The sequence below is a fragment of the Phytophthora infestans genome, genomic scaffold, assembly GCF_000142945.1.
Source record: "Phytophthora infestans T30-4 supercont1.28 genomic scaffold, whole genome shotgun sequence".
NCBI classification, from domain to species: Eukaryota; Oomycota; class Peronosporomycetes; order Peronosporales; family Peronosporaceae; genus Phytophthora; species Phytophthora infestans.
The window spans coordinates 1,361,931-1,370,345 of record NW_003303731.1 but is presented as its reverse complement, the minus strand read 5'-3'; the positions used below and the strand labels follow the sequence as shown (position 1 = coordinate 1,370,345).

Sequence of the window (8,415 nt, the reverse complement as noted above, 5' to 3'; positions counted from 1 at the left end):
ACAGCTATGAAAGCTTTGGTAGCTGGCATCTTGATGGCGGGTCGGGTAAGATTTAAATTTTGTGATTATGGATAATATTTTTATCAGACAAACCGCAACAAACTCGTCTATGCCAGCAGCGTTGGGCAAACTTCCTTGCTACGACGTGCAACACAGGCGCGTGTGGCATTAGTGGTAAGTCAAATTCAAAATCATTTGACAGAGAATGGGAATGAAAACGAGTTTGGTCTTGCGTTTGAGCATATTGGGCAACGAGCCAGGCTCGCCACTCCGATGGAGTATCGCTCGTTGTCTTGTCATGTGCAACCTTTACGCAGCTGCGCCATATTGATGACCAGCAACGACAGAACGATGCATCAGCTAGAGCAGCAGAAAGCGAGCACGAGTGTAGTACCACTTAAACAGAGGGTCAATCATTTTGGAGCTGCATCTTGGTGACTGTCAAGGTGTAATGGGACTTTCTTCGTAAGCATTGCGCTCACCATTTCGCGAGTCTCTAGTCTGTGTTCTGCCCGATGGGAGAGTTGAGGGTATTGACCATAACGATCAGTAGAATTGTTTAGGTTGCTCTTTAATCAGTGTATCTTCTGCTTAGCATTGTTAGTTTTTAAAACATTTTCGTAATTGAGCTTACTAAGCTCTTAGTTACAATGGTGATTTACGCCTACGTGTTCGTGGTTCCGAGCGCTTTGCACCATAGCCACATCCAGTATTCTTCGAGCGTGAAAGAGAACCCAACTCCAACAAATCGTAACTGCGGTGAATACGGCGGAAAAATGAACAACGGGGATCCTCTGGAGTGCACGAGCTCTTCAAGGCCTTTATCCATGTCTATCTTTGCACTGTAATCAATCAAGACCACGATCGATATAGCAGGTAGAAACAAAGTTAGCAATGAACTTACAAATACTAAATTCTTATACAACCTTACCGTGGAAGAGACCACGGGTTCAAATAGGAAGCAATGTTGTTAGCGAATACTTCTTGGAAGCAAAAGCGTTCAAATCTCCTTCAGTTATGTTCCAAGCAAAAAGCCCTTTACGTCAAATGCGATTAAAACTGGTACGCGCTCCTCAATTGAATTAAGAGACACAAAAGCTGGAGTGTTGCGTCGAGACAACGCATTTCGACGCAGCGCATCCCTGCCGTCCTAGGAATACTCGTTGACGAAAACTAGCTGGTCCGGGAAACGCCCTTTCGTGTTTCGATGGCTGTAGAGGCATTAGGTGCCCGACACGCAGCTTTTTGTAGATTTGCATGGGCTCGGAGTCATGGCAAGCTTTGAGCGATCTATCATCGCGTGCACTCGTGTGCGGTTAGAGCGGCGTATAAACCCTTTGTTTCTAAATAATGCGTTTGTTTTAGAGCCACGCACAAATCATTTTGTTGCGATAAACCTGTACCCCGGTGGTACGCCTGGGCTATTTAGGCAAAGCTTGAGATTAGAGTAGCCCATATTCTGTATGTGCGTGCTGACATGCATCCACACGATTTGTAGCTGCACATCAGGAGGATAGTCAACAGTGGTATTCATAAGAAATTAAGAAAAGAAGACATAATTGCAAGCTGAAGTATTAAAAGTTATCGTCATTTTCTTCATCACTGTCACTACTTCATGAAGCTCTTTCTCCAGTGCCACGACGCCATGAATGGGGAAATATTATAGTCGGTGGCAGTCTGTTTGGCTTGTAACCCAGGCATTTTGGCGCTCACAGGGGCTCCATCTTTTCGCAGAGCATTTATCCAATGCACAATCTCATGCTCAGCGTCAACAGGAAGAATAGTCGCACTCCCTTTCGACCGCAGGTACTTCCAACGAGCTAGACTAGGAGTAGCACACAACGTTTCTAGCCGTTCTCGCTCTTTCCGCCACTGGTAGAGTAGCTTTCGCTTCTGTTCTCGGGCGTGGCCATCTTGGCCTCGGAAATGTTAAGCTAATGTAGTGTCAGCATCGTGTTTACCAAAAAAGGTAACAATCTCGAGCTTTGTCGCGTTGGTGTAGCAAGTACGGGAATACTTTGGAGTCTTGCGGCCGTTGCCATTGACGCGAGGGCGGCTCGGTGGCGGTGCTCGCATGCGTGGCTGTTGTCACTGCGCTGCTGTTGCTACGGTTTTGCTAATGACAATTTTGTGGCTCTGCTGAACTGTCGGTAAGCACAAAAGCAGCGACTGTACGAAAATACAAGACCTCTGATTGGCTACTTGGTTGTGTCAGTAAAACGATTCCTTCGGTAAATACATACTTCCTCCGTCCGAAAAAATAAGCAGGATGGGCGGGCAAAATTAATTTTAAGAACAAAAACCCTTTAAACGAGCAGCTGATTGGTCTTAATTGCTGTTTAGATTACGGCAATTGTTTTGGTCGACGTTTGAAGCAAATCGGCCACCTGGTCGCAAAGTTATCGTTATGCAAAGTTCGTGGTGAAGATGTGAAATTTTGAAATCTTTCGCCAGGATGTCAATTTTACACGAAATGTCATAGAAACCTGTAGAGATGTAGCGCGTGAGATTCTCTGTTGAGCGGTGCCGTGTAGAGTGCCTAAATATTTCTACGGTCTGGTTTGCAGCGGCCGGCAACAACAACAGCATTTGTATGGGAGTACTTAAGTGGAATACGACAGTACTATCAAATGACTTGAATTTGTAAGCATGCCGCTTTTATTTTCGGACACGGTTTAAATAGATGCCCCGCTTATATTTTCGGACAGAGGAAGTACGAAATACAGTGGCTGTTCAAAATGTGAGTCAAATTGTTTTGTGCACACGAGGCAAAGAATGACACGAGTGGGATTCGAACCCACGCCCGAAGACTGGTGCCTAAAACCAGCGCCTTAGACCGCTCGGCCATCGTGTCGTATGAAGATAATACATACACCTTGCATTCACAAATAACACTTCACCTGCGTTGTGGAATGAGTCGAGTAAAGTGCAAAACAGGGGTTTGAAATATTAGACCTTTCGCAACCACTTTTGAGATGAGTTTCAGCGCACACCAAGACGAATTGCCGTCATCAATGTCAGACTAGAATGATTTTATTCCGACTGCTTTCGCAAAGTGCTTGATTTCAGTCTTAGCACCACCATGATGGTGTCCAGTATCGACTATGAGTGTCGAGAGTAGTGTCTAGGAGGCAACAGATCTTCTGCTGATTGACTACCTGAAAGCTTTAGCGCCTGCTCCTTCTTCTTCATGTGTACTTATTCTAACGTACTCGCCAATTAAAAGCCCCCTTTCAAGTAAACTCTCACATTACTAGATATAAGTTAAAAAGGACCAGTACAAAGTCCTTGATTATCTTTTTCAGATAAATCTCAATATCGAAAATGTGAGTTGATGATCTGCTACTTCAAAGACCGGACTACACTAAGGCGCGTATGTTTGGTAGTTTCTAAGTGCATGTATTCACCGATCGTGGCAACGATCAACAAAGGAATCGCTTTAAGATTCTAAAGGCCGCTGTACTCTTGCACCGGAAATAATGGAAGCATCATGTTTGCCTGCGCGAAGCTGAATGTGGTTTAAGCTAATTGGCCAGTTTCCTCGATCAAATTGTTTTTGAATATTGTATTTGACGGTACTACAGTTTTCAAAGTTTTTGCGGAAACAACTAAAACGTGGTTGCGAAAAGTCTCTATGACGGCAAACCTAGACTATTTTCAAGACAATCTTTATGGTCACAACCAACGAGTACCAATTTGAACATCCCCCCTACTACCCTGACACAAGTGATATCTACTTACTCGCCATGGAGGAACAGGCAGACTGCTATGTAATTTGAAATGTATATTGGTTGCTCTTTAAATAATTTAACTGCTTCCCTACGTTTTAATTTTACTAATCGGCTGAAATTATGACGCACAACAATACGCTCATCTGACCATAAAGATTGCTGAACCAAGATATAACAGTCGCACTAGTCGTCGTGGTGTTACTCCTTTACAATTTTTGGTTGACGAATGCTATCCAGTCTTTCTATAAAAAGTGAAAAGAATTGTCATCCAGAAAATGGTCGTGGGGTGGGGCACGGATGCGCCCATCATGCTAATCCAGCAAATAATGTTACAGAAGCACAATACGAAGGATTCGTGTAGGTGAAGGTCCAACAGCTATGAAAGCTTTGGTAGCTGGCATCTTGACGGCGGGTCGGGTAAGATTTAAATTTTGTGATTATGGATACTATTTTTGTTAGACAAACCGCAACAAACTCGTCTATGTCAGCAGCGTTGGGCAAACTTCCTTGCTACGACGTGCAGCACAGGCGCGTGTGGCATTAGTGGTAAGTCAAATTCAAAAATCATTTGACAGAGAATGGAAATGAAAACGAGTTTGGTCTTGCGTTTGAGCATATTGGGCAACGAGCCAGGCTCGCCACTCCGATGGAGTATCGCTCGTTGTCTTGTCATGTGCAACCTTTACGCAGCTGCGCCATATTGACGACCAGCAACGACAGAACGATGCATCAGCTAGAGCAGCAGAAAGCGAGCACGAGTGTAGTACCACTTAAACAGAGGGTCAATCATTTTGGAGCTGCATCTTGGTGACTGTCAAGGTGTAATGGGACTTTCTTCGTAAGCATTGCGCTCACCATTTCGCGAGTCTCTAGTCTGTGTTCTGCCCGATGGGAGAGTTGAGGGTATTGACCATAACGATCAGTAGAATTGTTTAGGTTGCTCTTTAATCAGTGTATCTTCTGCTTAGCATTGTTAGTTTTTTAAACATTTTCGTAATTGAGCTTACTAAGCTCTTAGTTACAATGGTGATTTACGCCTACGTGTTCGTGGTTCCGAGCGCTTTGCACCATAGCCACATCCAGTATTCTTCGAGCGTAAAAACGAAAAGCCGATCTAGCGCATGAGAAAAGAGAACCCAACTCCAACAAATCGTAACTGCGGTGAATACGGCGGAAAAATGAACAACGGGGATCCTCTGGAGGGCACGAGCTCTTCAAGCCCTTTATCCATGTCTATCTTTGCACTGTGATCAATCAAGACCACGATCGATATAGCAGGTAGAAACAAAGTTAGCAATGAACTTACAAATACTAAATTCTTATACAACCTTACCGTGGAAGCGACCACGGGTTCAAATAGGAAGCAATGTTGTTAACGAATACTTCTTGGAAGCAAAAGCGTTCAAATCTCCTTCAGTTATGTTCCAAGCAAAAAGCCCTTTACGTCAAATGCGATTAAAACTGGTACGCGCTCCTCAATTGAATTAAGAGACACAAAAGCTGGAGTGTTGCGTCGAGACAACGCATTTCGACGCAGCGCATCCCTGCCGTCCTAGGAATACTCGTTGACAAAAACTAGCTGGTCCAAGCCACCGTGAAACGGTTTTAACTTCTGATTGAACACCTTTATCTAGCTCGGGAATCACTCACGAGCCTTTTGGTGTTCCGTTTTGCTTTTTCTCTGATCAAAGCGTAGAAAGTGGAATATTGCTGGGTTAGACGTTTTTACCAGCGCTTTACCTCTACCTTGACAGCTTCTGGCAGTTCCTCTCGATAGAAACTCGGGTTTAGCTTCATGTAATCCTCTACAAACGCAACTGTAGACGCTGGTCAACGTGCAGACGTGCATGCTGCTTTTTAGGTAGGACATTGTCCGTTTTCTTGAATAGCCGGTGCCATCGCTTAATAGAGCGGATTGACTAGCTAAGCACGGCGGCCACCAGTCATTTCAGTGTTAAATATACGACAACGCACCAGCACAAATCAACTGACAGCCGTCATTACCGCTGAGCGAAAAGCAGTCAAACGGAAAGTAAGGTAAAACAAACGTTAGGTAAAAAAAAAGAGACCGCTATTCTGCAGTATTTTATAGAAGTTATACAGCATTTGCTATAAACATTCATACAACTTCGACGCATCCAATAAAAGAAAACAATCAAGGATCGGCGTGTCTCACCGAGTTCGTAAACAAATGAGGCTGCGTCAAACAAAACAATACTTATGAACCAAAGTACGAATCGCGATTTAAGCACTCTAAACGAAAGCGGGCCAACATTTTGATGGGATGTCAGGTTATTATGCACGTGAAAAAAAAACGATATCGATGTAGTAGGCGTAGTGTAGTGGCTATCAAGTCTGCTTTACACGCAGAAGGTCGCCGGGTCGAACCCGGCTGTTAACACCATTTTTAGCGACTCAGGGCTTAGAACTAAAGCCTTGGTTTTCTAGTTGTGCTAGTTATTGTCAATCTACAACGTATTTTGCCTTTCCAAAGTTTTGGCCAATCTGACCTTTAAAGGCTGGTCCTAACCAAGGGTGGGTAGGGCTAAAGGTGGGATTTGAGGACGAACTGGAGTTGAATTGCTAAGCCAGGCTACTAAATAAAATTTATTTGAGCAGTAGCACTGTTTGATTTTGCTGACTATGATCCAATAATATTTGATTGTGGAGGCCCTACGTAAGGGCTCCAATTTGGTCTAAAGGATACCTTTTAGCAATTTTAATGCTGAATGACCAGTATTTGCCGGCCATTTACCCTTACGTAAGGTATTCACAACAGATTGATTTTAAATCAAACATGGGCTACTCATCAGACATATGCTGGCGAGGCAAGAGTTTGTGAACAGGCTATTGTCTTTCTACAGCGGGCCAGATCAAATCGTGTTTGTCGATAAAATTTCAAAGGATGGAAGGTATTGTACAATATCAATTTTGTGACCGCTACATCTTACCTTGTTAATTTGTTGTATGGTATTGCTATGGTTTAGGTCCTCCCTGAGAAAACACGCGTGGTCCGGTCAAATATGTCTTTGATTGGCATCGTCTTTTTTTCATCAAAGGGTTATGCTAAATTTTAGTCGGATGCACCCGATCAGATAAGAGGTCTTCCGTAAGGACCATCCTCCTACGTAGGACCATAAAATTGAGGGCGTTTTGGCAGAAAGGCACAATAAAGAGTCCCTTCGTGCTCCATGCCGCGGTCAATCTGGATCGTCACACGAGGAAGACCACTGTGGCCCTAGCCGAAATGCAGGAAAGGCCCCGTAGTGCGGAAAAGGGAGGTGTAAAATGCTGTCGCAGAGGATAGATTGCAGAGAAAAGACGAAGGTATGGCTCTATGTCTAGCTGAATCAGCTTTGCGCGATAGCTCCGTTTAAACACCCAGGTAACGAACCATTCATGCGTGCCCACGTATGTGCTCAAGTGCACCAGTATGCGGCGGACTTCATGCTGATGCAACTACTTATGTTAAGAAATTTACCTATCTATATAATGGAGCGGCCAACTACAGCCCTTGAAAAAACAAAATGTAAACTTGATCCAAATGGTTTTTTTACACACCTTCGGCGCCCAATTAAACAAAACCGCTGACAGATTCGGATTCCCCGCAAAGATTCACTCTAGAGTAGCCAATCAACGAAAAATCAACTCCGCGCCGAGCCCTATCAACTATTCCTGCTAGTTTGAAAGGTAGGCTGTATTGCTAAGATCCTTTCGTTTTGAGTCGTCTCAAATGTGCAAATATCAATGAAAGAAAAATCGTTTATATCGCGCTGTTGGTAAGAACCCGCGCTATATAACAATACCACGCCGAGTTAAATTCGGTATTATACGTTGTGTAATCCAAATCAATGTTTTTTTTTACTTTTACTTGCTCTTTAATTCGTTTGTATCTACCAGTAAACGCCCTACCAGCAAACCAACGATACACAAACATTTCGCATTCACATGCAAAAACCAATATAATTGCTACCACGTCATTCCTTCCCGTGCCGACGATTATTACGACTTACACCACCACCGATGATCAACCAGACAGCGTCGTTCCAGGTAGTCACGACGCTGTTGCTCGGTCTACAGCGTTAGCAAATGATCCAACAAGCAAGTGAGCTTGAGCTATAGTCTGAAATGAGACAGCATCGTCTTGGTGTGCGCTGAAATTCAGCTCAAAAGTGGTTGCGAAACGTCTAGTAGACCACGTTTTAGTCCCCTGTTTTGCACTTTACTCGACTCATTCCACAGCGCAAATGAAGTATTATTTGTGAATGCAAGGTGTATGTAACATCTACATACGACACGATGGCCGAGCGCGCTGGTTTTAGGCACCAGTCTTCGGGCGTGGGTTCGAATCTCACTCGTGTTATTCTTTGTCTCGTGTGCACAAAACAATTTGACCCACATTTTGAGCAGCCACTCTAATCTGAAGCTTAGACTATATAACCCAGGCGTACCACCGGGGTACAGGTTTTATAGCAACAAAAATTATTTGTGAGTGGCTCTAAAACAAACGCGTTCTTTATGAAAAAAAGGGTTTATACGCCGCTCTAACCACACACGAGTGCACGCGATGATAGATCGCTCAAAGTTGGGCATGACTCCGAACCCATGCGAATCTACAAAAAGCTGCCTGTAGGGCACCTGGTGCCTCTTCAGCCATCGAGACACCTGCATTTCACTGAACGGC

General features: G+C 44.1%; 2 non-coding genes across 2 annotated transcripts; both read left to right on the top strand.

The window, feature by feature from the left end:
• Positions 1-6,059: 6,059 nt before the first annotated feature.
• On the top strand, positions 6,060-6,132 carry PITG_28032. Its single transcript has one exon. It is a non-coding gene; the product is annotated as a tRNA-Val (tRNA).
• A 1,892-nt stretch (positions 6,133-8,024) lies between these two features.
• Positions 8,025-8,094, top strand: PITG_28031. The gene has a single exon. It is a non-coding gene; the product is annotated as a tRNA-Leu (tRNA).
• Positions 8,095-8,415: the final 321 nt, after the last annotated feature.